Below are 25,921 nucleotides of genomic sequence, written 5' to 3' on the forward strand. Positions count from 1 at the left end.
GGCTTGAACAAGATGGAGACAAACTTTTCTCATTGAGAAAGATGACAAAAATAGAGGCAAAGGGGACAAACACAGGACATTCCTCTTAAACATAAGAAACTAGTCTTTAACTGTGCAAGTAGTTTAACTCTGGAACTGGTTGTCCAGAGAGGCTCCATTCTTCTAGATATTCAAAACCAAATCAATCCGGAATGTGCACAGATAACTGCATGTCTGAGCAGTCATTTAATTTTTGCTTTCCTTTTTATTCAAAAGATGGAAACCATATAAATAATATAATTTTATATTATTTATTGTATTTTATAAATACATTCTGGTGGTGAGGCACTACTACAGGTTGCCCAGGGAAGTTGTGGAGGCCCCATCTCTGGAGGTGTTCAAGACCAGGTTAGATGAGGCCCTGAGCAATCTGATATAGTGGGTGGCATCCTTGCCTATGTCAGGGAGGTTGGAACTAAGTGATCTTTGAGGTCCGTTCCAACCCAAGCCATTCTATGATTCAGTGATTTTTAGCAAACAAATTTGCCTACTTTATACTCCATTTGATACCAAAGCAAAATGTCTTTCAAACACTCCAAGCCTATTTTACATGCATTTTAATGGTTTTGAACATGCTTAAACTTCTAAATTTGTTTGGGTATACAACAAAAAAGCAAGTTTGAGACCATATGATGACACTGAACCAGTACAAGTCTATGGAGCCTGATGGCATGAATCCCAAGGTCCTGAAGGAATTGGCTGCTGGAGTTGCCAAGCTTCTCTCTGTCATAGTTGAAAAGCCTTTGCAGTCAGGTGAAGTTCCTGGAGAAAAAGAGAAACATCAATCCCATTTTTAAATAGGGTAGAAAGGAGGACCCGGGGAACTACAAACCAGTGAGCCTCACCTCTGCACCTGGCAAGATCATGGAACAGATCCTCCTGGAAGTAATAACAAGGCACATGCAAGACAAGGAGGTGATCTGAGACAGCCAGCACAGCTTCACCAAGGGCAAATAGTGCCTGACCAATCTGGTGGCCTTCTATGATGGAGTGACTGCATCAGTCAAAAAGGGAAGACTGACCAATGTCATCTACCTGGAATTCTGTAAGGCCTATAACATGGTCCTGCATGACATCCTTATCTTTAAATTGGAGAAACATGGATTTGATGGGTAGACTATTTGGTGGATAGCGAATTGGATGGATAATCACACACAGAGAGTTACAGTCAACAGCCCTATGTCCAGGTGGAGGCTGGTGACGAGTGGTGTCCCTCGGGGATCTGTCCTGGGACCCATACTGTTTAATATCTTTATCAACGACATAGACAGTGGCATCAAGTGCACCCTCAGCAAGTTTTCAGGTGAAACTAAGTTGAGCAGTACCGTTGATACAGAAGAATGAAGGAGTGTCACTCAAACGGATCTGGACAAGCTAGAAAAGTGGGCCTGTGTGAACTGAATGAGGTTCAACAAATCTAAGTGCAAGGTGCTGCACCTGGGCCGGGGCAATCCCACACATGAGTACAGACTGGGAGAAGAACTCATCTAGAGCAGCCCTGCACAGAAGGATTTGGGGGTTCTGGTAGACAAAAAGCATGACATGAGCAAGCAATGCACATTTGCAGCCCAGAAGGCCAACAGCATCCTGGGCTGCATCAACAGAGGAGTGGCCAGTAGGGAGAAGGAGGGGATTGTGTCCCTCTGCTTGGACATTGTGAGGCCCCACCTGGAGTACTGCATCCAGGTTATGGCCCCCTGCACAAGAAAGATGTGGACCTCTTAGAGTGGGTCCAGAGGAAGGCCATGAAGGTAATCAGAGGGCTAGAGCACCTCTCCTATGAAGACAGATTGAGAACGCTGTTCAACCTGGAGAAGAGGAGGCTCCAGGGAGACCTCTTTGTGGCCTTTAAGTATTTAAAGCTTGTAAAAAGATGGAGAATGACTTTTTACATAGACTGACAGCAACAGGACAAGGGGGAAGGCTTTTAAACCAGAAGAGGGGAGATTTAGATTAGATGTTAGGAGGAAATTCTTCACTCAGAGGGTGGTAAGGCACTGTCACAGAGAAGCTGTGGATACCCCATCCCCAGAGGTGCTCAAGGCCAGGCTGGATGAGGCCCTGGGCAACACGATCCAGTGGGTGGCATCCCTGCCCACAGCAAGAGGGTTGGAACTAGATGGTCTTTAACGTTTCTTAAGTTAAATTCTTATTGAACTGGGTACCTGTCAGATGCCTTTTTTCTTCCCTGCTAGAGGAAATGGCTTCTCTAATGGACCTTGAAAGATACAAATGTGCACAGGGGTAGCAGAAGATTAGTTGGGAAGAGTGAGGTAAAAATGCAGAACATTTGGATACTTGTTATTTATTACAACAAAAATCGAAAATTCTGAACAATAAATGTGTATTTTATACATGTATTATTTCAACGTCCTTGTAATAAAGGCAAATGCAAATAATATAATTTACATGCAGACTCCAACATCACCTTTTCATTCTCAAAAGGCCAAAATCCATCTTTCATGTGTAACTTGCGATCTCAGTTTTAATGAGGACTTTGACAATTGAGAAGAAAAGCATGTCAATTTCCATTTCAAATATACCTGAAGTCTGATTAGGAACCTGTAATATGAATTCTAAAGGCTATTTTTGTCGTTTCATATGGTTCCTTTGGTACACTATAAGTAGGGTATATTAGCAGTGTTCCTACATTCAAACAACATTATTAAAATTTGACACATACATTCTATTCTTGTGGAGAAGGGGATTAGCTACTTCTGAGCAGAATTTGACCTCTAAATTTTAGCTATAATTTTTTAGACAGTCTGATGCATCAGAGATCACTACATTTACATCCATGTTCCTATGTTTAATATTATATTTTCATTATTGTTATTTCTTTATTATTTCTATTTATGTATTAGTTTTATATATTATTTCTGTTGTTTTAATTTAATCTGTTTTCAGTGCTCCAGAAGAAAAAAAAAAAGTATTTACAAAATCACAAGCATATGAACTTTACCCTGCTGTTAAATACATTTAAGTGAGTATATTAAGAAAAAAAAGTTATCAGAAAGAAAGAAAAAGGAAACGTATGACACTTCTATAGTAGTATAGTACAGTCACTATTCAGTAATACAGTATGTGAAAAATGCAGCATGTGACAGCTAATAACATAATGAAAATATTACTTAACCACCATTATGATTTCCATAATTAACTGGCTACTTGCATGCCCTCTATTAATAACAGTGACCTCAAATTACACGGAAAACCAAGTATGAGTGATTTTGAAAATCAAGCCTCAAGTTATCAAGGAGGATGAAATAGGAAGGAAATAATTTAAAAATAAACAAAATGATCAAGTACATTAGTAGAGCTATAATATTATAGCTCCTCATCAAAATTTACCAGATTATTAAACCTAAAATTAGAGCTTTAAGTCTCATCTTTCAGAAACTCTTTAACCCAAGGGATAAAAGTCATGATATTCATTTTCCATTTTATCAGCTGTATATCTTTGCTTTCTTTCCATGTAATCATCTAGTGCTAAAATTTAGTAGTAGCTTATTTGTACATTTTTATTTGTATGCATTTTCCCCATGAATGTATTTCACTCTTTAAAAGCTTGTGTGCCAACAAGAGATCAAACCAGACCCTTCTGTTCGTTTTATAAGAACAAACAAACAAAAAAATGAACAAAATCCTTTGTCTCATTATTTTCTTGGTGTGTTTTTAGTCAGTTAGCTGGTGATGTCTTTCACTACAGTGCTTTGTAGAGTTCCAAGTCCACTGATGCTTACTTATGTTACTTGCTAGACAAACTGAATTACATTACTAAACACAACAGCGCTCACTTCCAAGAAAGAATTACAAAGAACCTATCTACCTCACATTATGTAAATTACAGTAAAGAACTATTGTTTATACAAGTTCACTTCGAATCATCACATACTTTTAAAAGCTCAAGTAAGTAGAAATTTAGCAGCATTTAATTATTTTAGACTTTTGACTGAGTTGAAAATGTGCCTTTTAAACACTCAAACCCATGAAGGTGTGTAGCACTCATTACTTTAGACATTAACCGTAAATGCCTCAACTGCTTGTTAACTGAGTCAGCAGTCCCCAAATGAGATACAGAGCACACCTCTGCATTAGTGCTATAAAAAAAAAAAAAAAAAAAAAAAAAAAAAAAAAGTACAGTTTTTATAGTAAGCATCATATAGTCAAAATGTAGGACATATTTCAAATGTTTTCTTCTGTGTGGCCTTTTTTTCCAGATATTTTGTAGCATTGAAACACTCTTTTTAAGCACAAACCCATTATTGAAATCTTTCCTAATGCCCTTTCAGCAAGATTTCTTGTATTGCTTTTACCGAACAGAGAGAATTCAAATTGTTTTCAGATCAGATAATGGCTTGGAAGGAAACACTTTAAGTGGCCAGAATTTAGCCTGTCTTGGCTTTGTAGCAATTACCGTAAGAATGACAGATGAAGACAAAAAAAAACAAACAAAAAACTACCAGTGTTTTTAAACCAGACAATTTGATTGCCTAGGTATTGATCACAATTCTTTTACTTAACACACAGAAGAGAGAAGATGCATATGTATGCTCTGATATATATTTTTCATAACATCTTAAATTTGATCTCCTACTCCTTGTGGGATAATTTGATATATTTTTAATTCTTTTGTTCTTTAATTACTAAACCAAAACACAACCTTAAAGTCATCTCTAAAGGAAGCATTTTATGCCAGAGACATTTTACCAGAATTACTATACGTGTTTTAGCATTCCTTACAGGAAGACAATACTCAAGAATCCTGCTGCAGGGATTACAGTTTGTAACAGCAGTGCATTAAGTTCCATGAAGAGTACAACAGACAGAAGTCAAAGACTCAGATGTGAGTGTACTTTCAGGAACCGGCCATAGGATCTTTTAACAGTTCATTGATAGTTGACTTCTGGCAGGTCAGGAACATTCAGACATTTACGAATACAAGACTGCAGTTAAAGGATTCAGCACATCACTCTCAGATTAATCACAGCACTGCAGGTACTTCTGCATTGGCTTTATCAAAAATTGTTGAAGAAACTTTTGTGCACTTTTGGACACTAGGTTCAAAGGTTAATTGTAGAAGCTGCCATCCCAACCTATAGTGCAGGCAAACTCATCTTTCATGCTAAACCTCACCATTTAACTACTGCAAATTCTTAGAGGTGCTGAATATTACCTGGCAATGTCAGACTTCTGACTACTACAGGGTCTGCTAGTTAACATAGCTAAGGGATATTACGTGAAACATTAGGTGGAGATTAACAGATTACAAAACACCTGACCGCACATGTTATTGGCTGTTAAATTCAAATGTTTCACACAAATAGTGATTAAATAGTGAGTAGACTAGAAAGGGAAAACATTTTTTGCTAATATCTATTTCACACAAACATCAAAACTTCAATATTACACCTATTGACATAATGTTTATGCACAGTTTGGGCACACTGATAGTTTTCATTTCTTTGTAGTTGAGGTCTGAAACCAGATCAGCAGACAGATAGATAATGAATGTAATACATATATATATATGAAAAAACGGCATGGGAAGATTAAAATCAGTATAATATACTGAGACACTACAGACAGCTACAGATCCTTCCCCTTGATGGTACTGTTGCAGGACTTGTCAGTTGACTTTGATTGTTTGCTTATGTTAATAGTGATTATGTTATAAGCTTTTCTTTCAAATACTGATGGTGCTTGGGTTGGTCACCATTCTGTTAATGACTGTATCACAGCAGAAAATAAGGACAAACAGAAATGAATCACCCACCGACCACTCTGCTGACAGCCAGACAGGAGGAGGGGGTAGAGGGAACTTTAGAACAACCAACCACATTTAACTCAACTTCGTCATCTTTGAAGCATACTACCAAATTTCCCCACACTTTTACAAGTATTCAACAGAAAAATTAATTTTAAATCGATGTGGCAAAAACCACTAACAAAAAGCTGGCCAAATGATGTGCAATAGAACTGGACTTTTCCAGAAATTTCTGTTAGCTAATGGTCTTGAAAAAATGGTACTGTAGTGCAATGAGAAAATGCTGAATCTTTTTGGTGATGTCTAGGAAAGTTTCAAAAGGTTGCACTACTCATCATTAGAGAGCTTTTAAGGAAAAATTACTGGAGGGTCATGAATTAACAAATACATGTGTGACTTTAAATCAGTTCAAATTAAGAAAGTAGAGCAGAGCACAAAAACATGAGATTCAGGTAACAGGAGTATTGCTATAGAGCCCAAGATGAGCATAGTCTCAGTTGCTGAATATGAACATTAATAAATAGATTAGATTCATCTCTGAATAATGTATCTTGCAGAAAATGTAATGGAAGTTACAGCAAGTTCAGTGGATTTCACGACTAATGCAAGCCAAATTTATACTATTTGGACCACCATTTTTTTTTCTCAATAGCTAGAGCTCATGCATTAATCAGGCTTCAAGGTGAATAAGATGAGCTTGGCAAGTTTAAACTACATTCAAGCTCATCTCTCTGAAGAAAAAAAATACATTTTATTTTCCTAGCAGCAACACAAAGGCTTTGCTATAGTATTGAAAATGAAAAAGCAAGGACTATAGTACTGGAATCATAGAATATCCTGAGGTGGAAGGGACCCACAAGGATCATTGAGTCCAACTCCTGGCTCCACACAGGACCACACAAAAATCAGACCAGTGCCACAACCACTGTCCTGGGGAGCCTGTTCTAGGCCCTAGCCACCCTCTGGGTGAAGAGCTTTTTCTTGGCATCCAGCCTGAACCTCCCCTGGAGCAGTGTCATACCATTGTACTGTCATACAGAATTGTACAGAATGTCATACAAAATAAGAAAGATTAGAAATATCTTAGGTGAAAGCAAACAAGCATGCTTAGTTCATTTACACGCACGAGTTTTCAGGCTTTGGCACTGCATCCATCTATAGCACATTTCCTCATTAAAGGTAAGTCAACAATTAAAGTGGGCCAGTATATCAGGTAAGCCTTACAGCATCATTACCTAATACGTGTTATTATAAGTCAGTTTATGTTATTATTGTAATATTTTATATTGTCATTTTAATGTCAGATATTTCTTACACAAGGTAGAATACCAGTACATTTCTCAAAGTTAAAACAATGATCCTTTGCATCAAAAATATTCAGAAAAAGGTAAACTGTGTCCATAAAAACAACAACAACAAAACTTTAAAATACTCTTTTACTATTAAAGTGTAAAGGTGAAAGAGAACCTTTTCTTCTGATTCAGAGATATGCAAACTTTCCACTAATCCACATTTAGTCTTAGAACAGATCAACTCAATGCTGCTGAGAAACTCAATTGCATTATATGTCTGATCTGAGCAGCTAACAAAGCCCTACAGGAGGAAGAGGTAACCAGAAATCAACAGAGCAAACCACAGATTTTACAGGCCACAACTAACTCTACACCCTGTTGTCAGAAACCTATCTATTTTTCAGCCTAGCCTCATTTGCTTAAGCTTTTGATTGAAAGACACTTAATCACTGATTTTCAAAACAGTTATTTGAAAACCACTTGGAAAACTTAACAGGTGAGAAGAAAACTTCTGAAAGAATGAACAAAACTTTTAATTATGAGGAATGTACATGGAAGAGGGTAGGAATAGCAAGTACAGGAAGAAAAGAAAAAAAACAACACACTTTCACTCATGGAAAAGACCATAATGATATTAGACAAATAAATACAGCTCAAAAACCAAAAGCATTTGAAAGTGAATGAAAATCACAAGGGAAAGTCCATAAACTTTTCTCACAGAGGAACTTGAACTCTGCCAACTGGTAAAGAAAGGGTGTTTTTCTTCCAAAAATATTTTTTAAAAGACTGTAAGTTCTATCTATTAAAATATTATATAGGAATATAAATCATTAGCAAATTCTAGGAAAAAAATAATAATCCTGTTTTTGTTATCTCAAAAAAAAAAAGGTCAAATAGAATTTTATATATTGAAAAAAACAAACCAACATCTGTAATTTAGAAAAGGAGTCTTAGAAACCTGAATTGGAGAAAAGGTTTACAGGTTGCTTAAGCAAGTGAAAGTACTTGCTGAAAATATTAACTTTTCTTTCATTCAGCGGAAAATTCTCTATACAGAAGAGAATTTCCTTTTTTAATTCTTCCCTATAATACTTCCTAATATTTTCAAAATAAAACAAAAAATAAAAATAAAAAAGAGGATTTCCTTTACCTTTCTTTTCCTATATGTGATATGTATGTGCCACTTGCTGTTTTTTTTTTTTTTTTTCAAACTTACTGTAATAGGTTTAGTAGCACTAGCTATTATACTAAACAACTCTACTTAGAATTTTTTTGTATTTACTGGTTTCTTTTTCAGTGTTCTTCAAGAAGAATTTACAAAGAATGACTGCCAGCATAAATGCCATTATTATTTTAAAGGAAAAACACACTTTCCTCAACGTACAAGATGACAGCTGCTGTTGAACTGGGACACAAGTTATTAATGATCTTAGAACAGTTATGACTAATCTATGCACAATCAAGGAGAATCTGGAACCATGCAGGAATATTCTCAGGCTCCTAAAGGTTGTTTTTTTAACACAGTTTTTTGTTTTGTGTATAAGAGTACACAATAATAGATGCTTCCAGGAAAAAACCTTTGTCAGGCCTACTGACGGGAAAGGAAAGCCTATCTGGTAACAGAATTTCTACCTAGGCAACTTTTCAAATGCATGTAGCCTTGAGATGAAAGTTAGTGATTATTTTGATTTTCTGTCTTTTTGTCTGAAAGTTGAGGAGGTTAAGAAAGACAGGATAGAGCTCTGAACTCTCTTTTCATTTTCCTGTTCTGTGTTCTCCCACAGCTTATTTACTTCTCATGCCAATCTAAGTCAAGGACAAGTTCTCAAAGAAAGGGCAAGCTGTGCATTAGTTCTGCAACCAAACCTGAAATACTCATTCTTTACTACACACAAACTAAACTGTTTATATAGAATGGCTGCATGGGAGTTGCCTATGAATGTAGAGAGAGTTAGAAATGTTTTCCTTTCACCCAAATTAAGTGCAAGAATATATATGTACACTATACACTGTTCTTACACAACAAACAGTAGAAATGTAAACACGTTATACATACTACATATCATGCATTCAGTATACTCATACACAACATACTTTGAAGTAAGTCTGAAGTACCTGGAAACAAAACAGATTTTTAAAAGAAATATTTAGTATTTAATATTTAAGACTACTTAATATTTGAGCTTTCTAACCTATTATAAAGCAATTTCCCCAAACTGTATGTTGTATAAGAGCAGTACTGTGCACTAGCTATGCTAAGAGATACAAGAAATAACTGCAAGAGTAAGTAAAAATATTAGAATGGTGTTAATAGATATTAATGGTCCAGAGAAAAGCCTATTAGAGCTCTATTGGGTTCACAGCAGGCTGTAACGCCTGATATCTGTGTGATGGAGTAGCTTTTTCCTAATCCCAGATATGGTTCAAGCTTAAATAATGTTACATCAGTCTTCTGTTGGCACTGGTCACTGGGCATAATGGGCGAGTATGAACAGGCATTCCCTGATTGCATCTCCGGCCCTGCAGCCTGAACCGTAGTCCAGCCTGGGGAGTACCAGAACTGGAAGTACTGGAAGGCAGTAGAATGGTGGGGTTGGTGGAGGATACCAAAATGGCCTTATCTGAACCGTGGCCAGGATGGAAAACTACTGACTAACAATCAATCATCTTGCAGTCCTATAAACAGTGGTCCTAAGCAAAGAGCCCCTTGAGCTCCCCAGAGACCGCAGTGGGCTGCACCCTTGATCTCCCTGAGCTGGAATGCCTCTCAGGGTACGCTGAGGGGAAGTGCACCTCAGGGCTGACTCCTCAAGGAAAAAGCTTGTCCACATACAAACACTGATGAGGGAGTAGGGTGAGTAATTCACTCTACAGAGCATTTTGGAAGCATGAGTGACTTGATTTAAAAACCTCCCAGGACTCTGCAGAAAGTCGGTGGTGAACCTTGCCATTCTCAAACCTCTAAGTCACTGTTCATACTGTAACAAATTCTGTTGAAATCGTGTTAAGTTGATGATTTAATGCTGATTGAGTGCCATTAAAACTCATGCAATCTAAGCTTGTTATTTACCATAACAGTATAAAATAAATCCTGAATTGCTGCTAAGTTGTGTAAAATCAATTCTGCAACAACTCTGTGCTGACATGGCTTCCCCTCGAGTAGTGTGTGCAGTTGTGGACACCACAGTATAAGGACATAAAACTATCAGAGTTCCCAAAGGAGGGCTACGAAGATGACAAATGATCTAGAGGGCAAGACATATGAGGAGTGGCTGAGGTCCCTTAGTTTTTTCAGCCCAAAGCAGAGGAGGCTGAGGGCAGGCCTCATAGTGGCATGCAGCTCCCCCACGAGGGGAGGGGAGTGGAGGGACAGCCGCTGAGCTCTGCTCTCTGGGGACAGCGACAGGACCTGAGATATTAGCAAAAAGTGCATCAGAGGAGGTTCAGTTTGTTTGTAAGTGATGTGAGCAAGTGTGAGGTGAGGCTAGGGGGATTGCTGTGATATAGCTGTGGGGCCTGTGACAGCACAGAGGACAAGTCACAATGGGAGGACTGTCATCAGGGCCAGCAGCAGGCAGGGCCACCACACTGTGGCCTGGGCTATCAGTGAGTGCAGCTCACACTTCCTGCAGGCCATGGCTTGGCTGATCTTCCTCGCCCTGTCTGTGCTGGGCATTATCCAGAAGCCACAGCTCACAGGTGATCACATGGATGTGGATGCACACTAGTGCATGCAGCAGTGTGCAGAGCAGCTGATTAAGGACATGGCTCAGCCGCTGCACGAGGTGGAGGAGAGGAGCCAGAGCAGAGCGGGGTGGCCCCAGGAGCTCTGCTCTTCACTGCCTTGCAGCAATGGCAGCTCTGGGCCTTTGCTGGGCTCCTTGTTCTGCTCTTTGGGCTCTGCTGGTGGCTCAGGAAAAGGAGCCATGAGCTGGGCAGCAGCAGCAAGCAGGGCAGATCCACACAAAAGAAGGAGAAGGATGGTGTAGAAGACAACACCAATACCAATGACACCTGGGACGTGGGCAGAGTTTAGTCTGATCACACCCAGTGGTGGCACCCTACATGGCTGACAAGTGCAAGGTGGTGGAGGAGCTGGTGGATGAACTTCTTGGTGCCTGCCGAGGGTTCTCCAGGAACACCTTCAAGCCATGGTTACAGCCAGCCATTGGCATGGGATGTCTCTATGAAGGCTGGAGTGCCTGGGAGGACAACATCCTCTATCACCTGCTTGTGTCCCTGAGGCCTCCCCCAAGGCATGCCTTCCACCCGGAGCTGGGCACCGCGGTGGAGATGCCAGCAAGGAACCCCAGCCTTCACATGGAGCTGGAGTGCTCCTGTGTGAGGGAGTGGCTGGTGGGGGTTATGTTGTACTTCCTCTACCACCCCAAGGACGAGCTGAGGAGAAAACAAGAGCCCAGCCTCCTACACACTCTCTGCACTGGCTCCTACCTAAATGTGGAGGAAACCACCTGCTGGTTCCAGACTTCTGTGAAGGCAGCCTGGGAGCTTCTGCTGCAGTCACACCACTGCCGCATGAGAGTGCTGCCCTCCCGCTGGCTTCTGCAGGCTCAGGCTGACCAGTGCCTCCAAGAGCACTCTCTCCATTGAAATGATACTAGGGGTGCAGCTAGATGACTCAGAAACCTTCCTAAGCATCAAGTAAGGTGCAGACAGCTTCACCAACAGCATGGTGCAGCCAAAGAGCAGATGCAGTTTGCTGGGTACACAGCAAGGCGTGCCTGGCACCACAGCTTCCACCTCAAATATCTGCAGATATAACAGCTGTTAGAACCCAGGTAGTGACCACCCAGATTCTTGGAGAGAGTCCATTTCCACTGGGAGCTTCAACCTGTGCACAGATGCCAATAAATTGCTTGTGTGAACAAACACTTGAGTGCCCTTGAGGACTCTGTGGGCGCACATCAGCATAGGGTGCTGTGTGCACTGCTGCCTCAGAAGTGAGAAGCATTTTCCAGAAACAGAGAACAGACAGGTTGAGGTTGGAAGGGACCTCTGAAGGTCACCTAGTCCAACCTCCGTGATCAAGCAAGGCTACCTAGAGCAGGCTGCCCAAGCCCATGCTCCAGACCTGGTAAGCACACACCTGTTGGTCTCACTTCAGTGCCTGGTAAAACTATGAAAATTATTCTGGGAGTTACTGAAAAAACACTCTGGCTGACACGTTGGGCTCAGAGGATTCTAGCAAAGGGGGCTATGTCAGTCTGCTGACCTGTCACTTAGTGGGGTTCCATGGGGCTCTGTTTTAGGGCCAGTTCTCTTCATGCTTTTATAAATGATCTGGAAAAAGGACTAAAGTGCATACTAAGTAAATCTACAGACAACACTGAAACAGGAGGAGCTGCTGACTCCCTGGAGGGTAGGGAGGCCTTGCTGAGGGATCTGGACAAATTAGAGACTGCGCCATCACTGAGCACATGAAGTTCAACAATAGGAAGTGCCGGATTCTGCACATGGTACGGGACAACCCCAGCTATTTGTACAGACTGGGAGACAGGAGGCTGGAGAGCAGCCCTGCAGAAAGGGATCTGGGGGTTCTGGTGAGCAGCAATTTGAATAAAAGTGAACCTCATGCCAACTGTATCGTGGGGTGCGTCAGGCACAGCCCTGCTAGCCGGTCGAGGGAAGTGCGTGTACCGCTCTGCTCTTGTTGGACAGCATGCTCTACTCCTGCAACTGACATAGGAGTTACAAGCCACAGTAGGCCTCGACAGGACTGTTCTTTCTTTGCACATTGGATTTAAAGAATCTGAGTTTGACTACAAGTCAATCACTTTATCTTACAAATACAGGATCCAGAGTCTGCGCAGGACTTTGAAGGGGAACACTGGCACAGGGGAGCCTCTGCAAGTGTTCATCTCTACTCTCTGGTGACTAGTGATAGGACCTAATAAAAGGTGGGGAAGGGGAAGTGGTAGGTGGGGGGTGTCTTTGAATGAAGACGTCTGTCCTCCCAAATCACCACTGTATGTACTGAGGTCCTGCTTTTCAGGATGAGCCTGAGCATCACTCACTGATGGGAATTAGAGAATAATTGCTTTATCCTGCTTCCATGCAGCCTCTGTTTGTTTTCTTCCTCTTTCTTTTCCCTTTAAATAAAAATTCCCCTTCTCCTTTCTTTTTCTCTCCTTTCCATCATACTCTCTTCTCCCCCTTTCTTTGAGGAAGGGGAGCGAGAGAGCAGCCGTACTAGAGTTTAGCTGCTCTGCAGGGTAAAAACACCACAATTAGTTAGGCTGCAGCATTTGAATCTATGTTTTACCAAGAGTGAATCAGATGTTACTGGTTATTTTGTTCACCACCACCTGCACTCCAGTCAAGATTTCAAATTGCATGCAGGAAGTTTGTTCTTATATGAACCTAGACATGAGCTCAATATGGTAATCTGAAAATAGTAAAATGAAACTAAGGAGATAAAAGGGGGAAAATGATGTAATTTTCCTTCTACTCTTTTCGATTTGAATTCGTTTAAAAGAGTTTTGTTGCTGTTTGTTTTAAACTCCTTGTTAAGTTTAGCATTATCATAACAACCAGGCAAGGTACATTTTTAGGAGAAAAAAATAAAAGTAGGCCAAGATAAAAACAAGTCCTTAATCTCAATGATCATCTCCTTCTACCTCTCTCCCCCGCACCATTAGCAATTGAAGATAAACTGTTCAGTAAAGCCTTTCTCCATAAATATAACTGAGATTTAATCAACATGATGTAATTATCATTACCGGTCTAAGTACAAATTCAAGTATATAAGAATTCTCCAGATTCTTCTATTTCCTTTCTTAACTGACATTAGTCACCCCCTCTTAACAACTAACTCTCTTCAAGCCTGTGTAGATCTGTTTGTCCATTGTTCTCCCTGAGCAGTGTTTTGTTCAAGCTCATGAAATCCAATTTCAGTTCTGCTAACCAGAGCATGGAGAGCATCCTTCCCCTCTCATCCCCTGCCCCTATTCTGGAGAGGGTTGTAGATAAAAGCATTCTAGTGTTATCTTATGGACTTCAAATACAACGCAATACCTTGAGTGGCTTCCCTGGATTGCTGGTACCCATTCCAAAGCAATTGCTGGAGGTCTTCACACATCTTCAAATTGTAAAAATCTCATTTTGTCATGAAACAATTTCCAAGTTGCAAAACCCTTCTTTGTGTGGGTCTATTACTAGAATGCAAACCTGAAGAAGCTAATCTAAAAATAATTATAACTCCTATGCTAACAAAGTGTTAATGAATCAGATTAATCTAAATGTGCACCTCTTAAAACTTCAGGAATCAAGCTACATTCTGACTTACATAATTCAATGTTGATGATTTTTAGGTAAGTTTCATACTGGAGTGAAGAAAAAACTGCATAGCACTCACATTTTAAAGTTTAGTGACAAAATCAATGTTTTAATTCTTAAGAAAATAGTCAAAACTTTAAAATGGCAACTAGAAGATAGTGACCAATTTGATAACATTTAAAAAGGATCCTCAGAAAACCATAAGCATAGAACTGTGGAAAATCCAGCCCTTTAAGATTGCCCACCTTAGATGTCCATAAATGATTAAGCTCTACTCATTAATCTTCAAAAGCTTATAATTAGGTTGTATTTTGTTCTGTACTGATATGAATTGAAGCATTAACAAGTTTCAGTAGATAAAACTTAATTATTTTCTCATTCCTGCTACAAATAATTTTTATGACTTCTGAATGAGCCACAATAATATTAGTTCATTTATAATGAACAAACACCTTTTCAGATCAGTTGCAAGATCTGCAGATAATTTTTCAAAATGTTTCAGAACATTCAGAATGTTCACAAAAATTAGCCTATTTAAGCACTCTTTTTAAATGTAAAGGAACTAAATTGTGACTTGCTTCTCCAGGAAAATAACATTAGAAGAAATAAATCCTACAATAGAGTAATTTAATGCATATTAGGACATCTCCTTGATGCTTGTGCTAGAGCTGAATAAAGACAGAGGTGTATAATCACAACTGATCCACAAAGATCTGGAAAATATACCTTCTGCAAAACTACACAGGACAGTCTATAAACAAAGTCTGTCAATAAGGTAAAGTTTTTCAGATAAACTGAGTCCAATTTGCAATTTAGTTCTCACGAAATATTGCTTTTGCCTAATGGCAAAAAACTCCTAATGGCAGCAGAGTTTTACATCATCATACCGTTAGGGAAAAAAAGTCTGCAGATACTGTTTTTAATAATTAAAATGTTTTAAGTAGATTTTTTTTATATTATAAATTATTTGAGGGAACAACTACGACTACTTTTTCAAAAGTCTTCATTGCAAGCACTTAAGTACTTTTAAAAATCTTTTAACATGAAAATTGCATAGGAAGTAAACAAGGGAAGTACAAAATAAGCTTAATGGGAATACATTTTATCATTGTTCACATAAACAGACAGAACTGATAACAAAGTAGGAAACATTGTGTAAAAACCATATTTTATCCTTTGTACATGCCCTATATTGCTTCTTTGCTTTATAAACCTAACCTTAACCAATCATATAATAAAAGCTACCTAGAGCTGTAAATAATACATCAATACTTAAGCATTTATACAAAGAACCCAAGAATAATCAGTAAGTAAGACTCTGAAGTCCTCCTTTACTAGGTGCCTCTACAACAAACAGAAAAAAAAAAAAAGAAAAAAAAAAGGAAAAAGAAAGGAAAGTATTTCCTTTTGAAAACACGTGTTCCTGGGAAACTACCTTCAGCCCTTTTTGGTTTTTATTTCAAATTCTTATTGTCACAACACCCTCACATTCTCATTTCCCTCATTCATATGCCAGGGAAAGTTGTATACCACAATCACCTATGTCACCTATATTTTTTGTGATGCTCTGGTGATTAGCACAGCTTGAAGACAAAGGGTTAAAATAAGAAGGCTAATCCTCTTAGGCTGCCTGTACAGGCAATACAAGAAGGATCTAAATACAAGAAGGATACTAAAAGGGAATGAAAAATATGAGGCCAATACATGCTCCTATCTGTTTTATCTGAAGATATGCCTTTTAACATCTTAAAATTTAACTTTGTGAGATTAGGGTCAGCCGTTGTACAAGCAGCTGTCTCCAGATGCCTTCTTCTAATCAGACCCAAGCTGCAGGGCTAATGAACTAGTGCAGATAATCCCAAACGAAAGACAGGTAAATTCATTCTCTCTGCAGATGTCTAAAGGCAGAATGTTAAAACATTAAAACTGTTCTTTTATAATAAATTAGAGTTGAACAGCAATTTCCTAGGTTAAAAAAATAAAATAAAATAAAATAGAGGCAATACACTTGCAGCAAGAATGTTAACTTTTGATGTTAACTTCTTAATTTTTAATAGCTTGTGTTCATTCAAAATTAAAATTATGTTCATTCAAAATTGTTCATAACAAATTACTAGTGCTCTTTTTTTTTTTTTTTTTTTTTCCCCCAAAATATTTCTTTAAGAAGCTCCACGAATGAAATAATGCTGAATAATGAAAAGGAATATATCCTCGTTCTCATGAATGACAATATCAAGTTACCATTAGTCGTAACAGAAGTTCAATGTAAGAATCCCATTGGATGCAAATACAGAGACATGCCTAAATACAAAAAGGAAGTAGAAAATCCTTAGAAATTCAGACTTAGTACAAAGATGGAGGACATTTTATATATGGTAACATATGTTATGTATATACAATATATATTTAAAAGACACTTAATTTATAGGGAAATATAATGATCTAGAATGAAAATATTGCCATATTCAGGTGCCACAGTTACACTGAAGATGCTTTTACCTTTATGGAAGAAAGGCATTGTATCTCTACAGCCACCAGTTACTGAAGCAAGCAAAAAATCTAACTTATGTCTGTCCTTCCTATCCTCCTTCTCACAGGGCTGTGACAGCAGGTTCAGAATAAAGAAGCCTTTTTTACATTTTTAAGTTATTCAAGTTCAAGTTATTCTGTTCTCAGTCCCAAGGTCAATACACAGAAATAAGACATGGACTCAAGCTAGAGTGAAAATATTACATACTCAGAAATAAGCAGATTCTGACCTAGGAATACATTACAGGTATATTACTGTGAAACTAAGATGTAGTATATAAAATCAAGTGTATACTTCTATTAAAAGGGCCAAAAAGATTTAACAAAAAATTGTTGGGGTACAATATAGCAATCAAAAAGTTTAAATTCTCAATGTACACTTCTCAGTGAATATAAATGAGTGAGTTTTCATTATTTGCTTACAGAAATGTATGTAGAGACTGGTTTGAAGAGTTAATGTTTAAAAATGATAAAATCAGATTATGTGATGAAGTCTGGAATAATTTACTTTCTGGAAGGTATAAAACTTCAGAGTTAGGAATAAGCTCTGAACACACAGGATAGAAGCAACTATGAAAGAGACAGAAGAATTAAATCTGGTCATACGGGAGTTAGGGGAAAGCAACAAAAGAGTTAAAATACATTTCTAATTCTATTATTCAACACTACTATGAGAATAAAAGCAATCAGCAGCAAGTAAGCAAGACTTACAGATGGAAGAGTAAGCAATACATTTGAATTCTTTACTCATTTTTCATGTTGATGCATATTCCTTGTTTGTAAGCAAACAAGTAACTTTTTTTTTTTTATATTCTTTTATCTCCTACAGCAGTATCTTCTTAAAACTTCATGATGTGATGATAATGACCCTAGCTAAATGCCTCCCATTTAGGTTTATTTGTTCTGAAACCATCAACAGTTTTATGTATACATAAAAAGCCAAGAAGAATATTTTTTGTAAGTTACTGGGTTAAAACCGTAAAAGAGGAAATGGGAGAGCCACCCTGCATTATCACAGGAAATTTCCTGATTGATGCAACTGTTATCATAAACTAGCTAAGCTCTGTTTCATCTCCCACCCTCACTTCAATATTTTCACCAAAAGCCTATTTTAGAATCTGACTTGGTTGGCAATTTGCACTCCCCGCTTTATTTACCAGCCAAATTAATTATTGGGAACAGAGAAGCTTTTTATTAAAATGTCTTCCCTTCTGTTATAGGAATAAATCCTATTTAAACAACATTAATCTTCTTGAGATAAAAAAAAAACTAAATGGTTATCAAGCTAAGCAGGCTAGGGTGGGTATGTGAGGACCCTGCTGCTACTACGTATGTTGGTTGTGAATTAGTCAAGAAGGTCTAAAAGCTGAAAGGTTGTTTCTTGTTTTTCTCCTTTTTCCTTTACTGAACTACAGTTGAATGCTGAATGAACTGGAATGTATTTTCATCCTTTAGTGTAAAGTTGACCTCTTCAAGCTTATGTATGTTGCAAGTTGTCACATCAGCTCTGTAAGGGGGTCTCTTACTGAGTACCTACAGCAGCACTCCGTCTTCAGAATCTACAAGAAGAAAACGTCTATGGAAGACAAGGACATGCAAATATATGATGTTACCTCAGCAAGCAACCCGTAACACAGGGGCTATGTGAAGTAGCATCTCTAGGCTTAATCATCAAGAGTAAAAACAGTGTCAGCAGAGGGAAAGAGCACTGTTCGGTAAACAGGTGTTTGCACTAAAATGCATAGGAAATATTGTAACAGTATCAAAAGAAGGAATTATATCATGGGAAGGTGCCTTCTGTTCAGCTGCCTCTAAAATGTTAGTTAAGAACCCTTTACAGATGTATATTGGGTAGAAATGTCTAACACTTTTTCTTGAGAAAGTCTATTCCCATAACACAACCAGTAACTGAGAGCAAGCACTGATGTAGCTATGGAAGGTTTCCTGATTTTTCTGAAGACATGTAGGAATATTACTGCATACTACATGGCAAAGAGAGGAATCACTACCTTGAATATATTCACAACAGAAAGAAAAAGTCTTAGACACGATGTACACCATGAAACTAATGTAATGTAGGAATAAATTTCAAAATGATCTTTAGTAATGGGATGGGGCGAGAGGGACACATGGACACACAGTAAAACAGTTTGATTAACAACAGCAAACAGATGCAGACAGGGGAGGTCATGCTTAAATAACTTTCTGACGCTCTCTGAAAATATAACTTTTGTGAAAAACTAAGAAAATTCGGTGAACATAGCATAGTTGGATTTTCAAGGAGCACTTGACAAGGTTTCTCGTAATGCACTCGCAGCCAAGCTACAAGCCATGCAACAGAAACTGAAATAGGCTACTAAACATGAAGTTGTTTTAACGAGTCAGTGTAGTGGGTTTACGTGGCAAGGTTTTGGTAGCAGGGGGCCATAGGGGTGGTTTCTGTGAGAAAGATCTAGAAGCCGCCCCATGTTTGGGAAGGGCCCCGTTGTTTTCCAGATCTGAGCCAATAAGCGATGTTGTTTTGCGCCTCTGTGAGAGCATATTTAAGACAGGGAAAAAAACGCTGCGCCACACAGCAGCCGGGAGAGTCAAGGGAGTGAGAAACAGCCTTGCAGGTGCCAAGGTCAGTGTAGAAGGAGGGGGAGAGGTGCTCCAGGCGCCGGAGCAGAAGTCCCCTGCGGCCTGTGGTGAGGACCATGGTGAAGCAGGATGTCCCCCTGCAGCCCATGGAGTACCACGGTGGAGCAGGGTTCCACGCTGCAGCCCGTGGAGGAGACCACGGTGGAGCAGGTGGCCCTGCACCGACGGAGGCTGCCGCCTGTGGAAGACCCCTGCCGGAGCAGATTCCGGGCCGGACCTGTAGCCCGTGGAGAGGAGACCACGCAGGAGCAGGTGATCTGGCAGGAGCTGCTGCCCGTAGGGGAGCCAGGTTGGAGCAGTTTTCTCCTGAGGGATGGACCCCGTGGTACGGACCCATATCTGGAGCAGTTCTGGAGCTGCTGCTGCCTGTGGGAAGCCCACGCCGGATCAGTTCGTCAAGGACTGCATCCCGTGGGTGGGACCCCACAGCACAGGGGACGAGAGTGACCGAGAAGGAGCGGCAGAGAAGAAGTGCTGTAGACTGACCATAACCCCCATTCCCCTGTTCCCCTGCGCCGCTCGGGGGGAGGAGGTGGAAGAGGGTGGATGGGGGGGGAGGTGGTTTTGGTTTCTTTCCTTTGTTTCTCACTTCTCTAGCTTGTTAGTAATGAGCAATAAATCTTACTATCTGTCTTCTTATGCTGAGTCTGGTTTGCCCGTTACACTAATTATTGCGTGATTTTCTCGTCCTTATCTCAATCCTTGAGCCCCTTTCACATATTTTCTCCCCATTCCTCTTTGAGGAGGGGGAGTGAGAGAGCGGCTGTGGTGGAGCTCGGCTGCCCACTCGAGCGGAACCACGACAGTCAGGGAAAGGTGCAGAGTGATAAATCCCAGCAATTTTAAGTTTTCAAAAACCACTTGTTCACAAATGTGTAAGTAACTTAGTCCTGATCCCACATAAAAAGTGACTTTATAAAACTAATATTTGTAATATTCAGTATTAATAAGTATTACTAGTATATCCAGTAATATTAATGAGTCTAATAGCCCTGACGATAGACTGCAAAAATTAAAGTAGAATTCAAGTGAAAATAGGAAATAATGATTCAGAGCAATGTATTTCTAATATTGAACCTAACTGTTGGGAAATATATTTAGACGTACACTGAAGAAAACGTGACACCAGCTACAGCCCTCTGAGTGAGGGATGCTGTAATACTCCTATTCAAAAAGACACATTTGAGAAATTTCCATAAGGAAGCCGGCCATGTGATATGGTAAGTTTATTTTATGTACACCGCTGACAGCTCTGACAGTCCAAACTTTGAATCCATTTTCCTCCTCTGCCAGATGCAAAGGATAAGCCAAGTAGTTTGATGAGATCAACAAGCTAGAACATACAGTTTCTCCTTAAAACACAGTCTACATCACAGAAAACTAAAGGTATTAATTTATTTTTTTCCTAATATTGCTATTATACCATGAGTTCTGCAAGGTCAGAGACAGTATAAAACAAATCAATTTAGAAATACTTGGCTTTTCATATCAGGCTCTGTAATGAAGGCTCTTCGTGATAGGAAAAACTATTTATCATAGATAAGAATAAAACATAGGAAAAATAAAACATTGAGTTAGGGGACAAAAAGTGAGTTTAAAAGTCTCATAGAGGTAAATAAAGGGAAGGATTCATAATACAAGTACAGCAGAGGTTTATGGAGTTAAGAGTAAGTTTGATTTGCCAAACCAATGTTTTCCAGTTTCTTAAATCATTTTTTCCTTAAGATCTGAATCATTGCTAACCAAACTGATAAACACATTCTCTAGTAGTGTTAATATACCCTTTACTCTCCATTTGTGATCAAGACTGAATTTACAGACATGAAAAGTTAGTAAGAAGAATGATGCTACTCAGGTCAAGAACATGTCTGCTCCTTATGTCTCCAAATTGAAAAACAGTGTTAACTAGACTGGTATATATGGAAATATGGAAATATCTCTATAGAAAAAGCAGTCAGCAGAATCATAGAATCATTTAGGTATGGAAAAAAAAAACACTAAGATCATCAAATCCAGCCATTAACCTACAGCCAATTTGATGGCCAAATCTATCACTAAACCATGCCCCTAAGCAGCACATCCATACCTCTTCTGAAAACCTCCAGGTACAGTGACTCAACCACTACTCTGGGCAGCCAGTTCCAATGCCTAAAAACCCTTTCAGTGAAGAAATTTTTCCTAATATACAATCTAGACCTTCCCTGGCACAACTTGAAGCTGTTTCCTCTTGTCCTGCTGCTTTAAAGAAATGACCAATCCCCAACCTTGCTACAACCAACCTTATGTGCTATAGTACTACATAGTGGAAAAAAATAAAAGCAAGAACAATTGTAGCATCAGAAGGAGTTCATGACTGGACATGTCCTCCCTCACCTTAGTAATACTCTGCAGTTATGCTCAGTTAAAACTCCTATTGAAACAAAACATCAATTGTACAGGGAAAGACTATTTTTAGTTCATCATTTGGTCTTAGTAATGTTGTCACAATAGGAAAAGGACAAAAACAACTCAAAGATAAAATGCATAACATAACAGCCTATGCTGACGCCAACTCCATCTTTACAGCATCAGAGAAAAGAATGGACATGTACTCAGAAGCACAGAGCAGCTGTGGCTGTGGATAGCACCTCTGGTCCAATCCCCTGCTCAAAGCAGGGTCAGCCAGAGCAGGCTGGGGTTTGAGTATCGACAGAAACGGAGGATACAAGGCTTCTCTGGGCAACCTTGTCTGCTGCTAAGCCACATTCACAGTAAAAAGTTTGCTTGAAGTTATTTATTTGCTTGGTTTCTCTGCAGAAAACTATTATTACTTTAGCCATTCAGACTCACAAATGTGCTCAGAGTACAGTATATATACACATTTGAAATACGGGCTTTCTGAATAAAGCTTGATATATAAGTCTTTTCATGTACAACTGCAGGTTTAGCATAGAGAGAAGCTATTTCTTCTAAGAAAAATAAAAACCAACTCATGATAGCCTTTCATAGCATAATCACTCTAACATTGTACTTTAATTAAATATTTGCCAGCTCTTTCCAAGATCTTTGGAGATTAAAGAACATGCCTTTCTGTAACTATATTTATATATTTAATTATATAAAGACATAAATATGGAGAAGCAATTCTAGATTAAGCATATTACATTTTATATTAACCTACCAATCACCTCTCATGGTAATATTAGGTACTTAAAACTAATTCAAAGTGTTCAATATTAATACTAATTTTTATTTTTCTTTTAATATCATCCAACATTCAGAAAAAATATATGTAGCAATGCCCTTGCAGAGGTTTACACCTATGAACAATTTAAATAGTATAAAACAAACTATAAGTCAAATATCAGTGAAGCATCAATCTTGAGAACTATACTTTTTTTTTTTCCTCATGACCAGTCAACAAAATTGATAGTTAGATATTTTAACCTACAAATTATATAAATAAAATGCTTTCTAGTTTTAGTCATTCATTAATAATGGTGATTTTTTTAACAGCATATCTAATCTTAACAGAAAATCAATCTTCTCTTTCAGACTTCTATAAAGTTTTTATCTATCACTAGGAATGAGATTTATCATTTTCCTAAGAATTTTATCCTTGCTCAGACTTTGATCTTTGAAACTCTTCCACATGTTTAAGCTTTCTTGACATTATATATTATTTATCCAAAGTGAAAAATATTCTGCTTTTTGTTGGTAAAGTGCATTTATTTTCCAATTAGCATCTGTGAACATTCCTTAGTTATGAAGAGAATAATGTTATTTGATTCTGTGAAAAACTTTTATCTAAATAAATGTGGATAACAAAAAAAAAAACAACAGGGGGAGGGGTGTGTGTGAGAGAGAATCTGCTGTTCCTTTTATTTTAATAGAAAACTTTCACAAGATCATTAGGATTTCTTAAAAGTGTAAAGAAAGGATTAATAATAATAATAACATTCATTAGAAGTTCATTAAAAACAGAAAAGGCAATGGGTTTCTTCACACCCCTTCACTCAGCATATATTATAAGTCACAGATAAATGAGTTTACAAGGTCTGAATTAAAAGTCCTTTAAATAAAAAAAAAAAAGAAGAAGAAAGTGCCTACACCTCATTACTTCATGAAGGAACTTTATTCCTCCTTATTTCATCATTGTAAGGCACAACACTGTCACTTCCACTGCATATGTATTCTTTATGTCTACCTGCTGTTCTCATGCAGTGTCAATGTCTAATAAGATTAGGTCTATAAAAATATTCTGATACTATATTATTGTAAATCCATGAGGAAAAATATGATTTAAATATGTCCTTGAGTGAAGATCAAAATTTTACATGTGAAAAATATACTTATGCCTTACTGCAAAAGTCTTTGAAAAAGGTCAGATCTTCAGACTGCAATCCACTACATGCACAGCAAGCAATAAAATCTCTCATGTGTTTGTGTTTTTTTTTTTGTTTGTTTGTTTTTGTTGTTGTTGTTTTGTTTTGTTTTGTTTTCCCAGCTGATCCACTGTAAATTAAGTTACATAAACATTATTTTCACATTTGTTCAGCTAGCAAGGACATTATTACTTTCAAGTACTACTAAAACTTACTTAATCTACCCAAAACAGCTATAAGTACTTTTGATTATTTTAGAAAAAGAGAAGGTTGTGTTATTTGAGGTAATACTTACTCTATCTGCCAGCCTTTTTAGCATCCTTTGTCTTTATCTAAGGTTAACAGTAGAAGCTCTACATATGGACAATCCTGTACAGACTGAAGAAATTTAAGGATATTTATACAAATAAAAAAGCAACAAATATACACAGAAAACTCAACAGCTTCCAAATAATAATAGAAGAGTAATCCTTCTCCCAAATGCAAACCTAATAAGTAGCAATGTTGCAGATGCTGTTTTAACACTTAGAAGTTCAAGACTCATATCAGAGAATTAGCTTCTCTCAATTCCAAAGTACATCTAGCAAACTTTCTATTTTATCTTTCTATTTAATGTTCAAGTACAGATAGATCTAGAAGTTAACTAACTTCACTGCAGAAGGAAAGTGATTTAGTACAAGCACTGTACAAGAGAGAAGTCTCAGAAAGCTTTAAATACAATTGGATGTAGATACCAAACAACTGCTACTGGACATTACTACCAGATAGTGAAAAAAACCTTTCCAAAAGAAATGAAGTCTTCCATATTAAGTACAGTTCAAAAAGAACTCTGAAACCATATCATGAGAACAAAGTAGTTTAACTCTTAGCTATCAACCTCCACTCACAGAAGTCATCTGTGCTAGCATCCTCTATTTGTGTGATGCACTTGGCAACACTTTCAGAATATGACTGATTTTTTCATTGACCAACCACAGGTAAGGCACAACTCTGCACACAAATACATGCCTACATCCAGCATATACCCGGCCAGTTATGGAATAAAAGTTCAGCAAGGTAACCAAAGCTTTACTGCAGGAACTTTTGTGCTCATTTCTACCCTCTACCACTAAAACTGCTTTGTTTATAGAAATATTGAGTATTAACCTTATGTTGGTGATTAATCTTCTTTAAAAATTGTTTATATATTGAAAGACTGTCAATATATATAGTGTTTTAGCATTTTAGCTATTCATCTGGAAGGCCTGTTCTCTGGGTTCGAAAAAAACAAGCAAGGTATAGCGAGGTATACAGCCTTCCCTACAATGCCCCAAAGTAATGTTGAAGCTTCCTAATCCATACCCAGAAAAAAAAAAAAAAAAAAAAAAAAAAGTAAAAAATGCATTCCGGAAGACCTGATTATTCTTCACTTATTTTTCTTCTCTAGAGGGTTTACTTTCATTTCAGGAGCTTATTGATTTAAGGTTGAACTTGAATTGGCATGACAAACAAACTTGATACATTGACAGTTAAGAAACTTCAAATACAGCTGCAGAGTTGGAAAACATCTAATAAAACCAAGTTAATAGGGAATTATACAAGGAATTCTGTGGCTTCAAGAGCTCAACTCAATTTTTCAGTTTTAGGTTTGCTGAAGACAGAAGTACCTGTTCTGAACTTAAGATTTCAGAAACTTGGAAAATGCTTTTCACATTAGGGTTATTTTCATGCATACTGTACCAGTCGTAGAAGATCTGGTGAAACGCATTGCTTTAACTATTGTAAACCACTTGCATATAGCACAAGTAGCACATTTTGCTATCAGAAGAAAATCATGCAGACCTAAGATGATCAGTTTAAATCCTAAAAAAGGATCTACAGTATGTTTAATGGTGATTACTCAGACTTGCAGATCAGGGCTACTGCCTACAAAAACATTACCACTAGAAAATTTTAATACTCAGAATTGTAAAAATATAACTATGTATATAACATATATAGCATGTATATTACAA

The 25,921-nt window shown here is 38.1% G+C and overlaps 1 protein-coding gene and 1 pseudogene across 5 annotated transcripts in view; one reads left to right on the forward strand and one right to left on the reverse strand.

The window, feature by feature from the left end:
• Window positions 1–25,921, reverse strand: part of NCAM2 (neural cell adhesion molecule 2) — a 290,357-nt gene that overhangs the window by 218,698 nt on the left and 45,738 nt on the right. The gene's annotated exons all lie outside the window — the stretch shown is intronic.
• Window positions 672–11,764, forward strand: LOC137850030 (inositol 1,4,5-trisphosphate receptor-interacting protein-like 1; annotated as a pseudogene).

This window comes from Anas acuta, chromosome 1, assembly GCF_963932015.1.
Source record: "Anas acuta chromosome 1, bAnaAcu1.1, whole genome shotgun sequence".
In the NCBI taxonomy this organism is placed as follows: domain Eukaryota; kingdom Metazoa; phylum Chordata; class Aves; order Anseriformes; family Anatidae; genus Anas; species Anas acuta.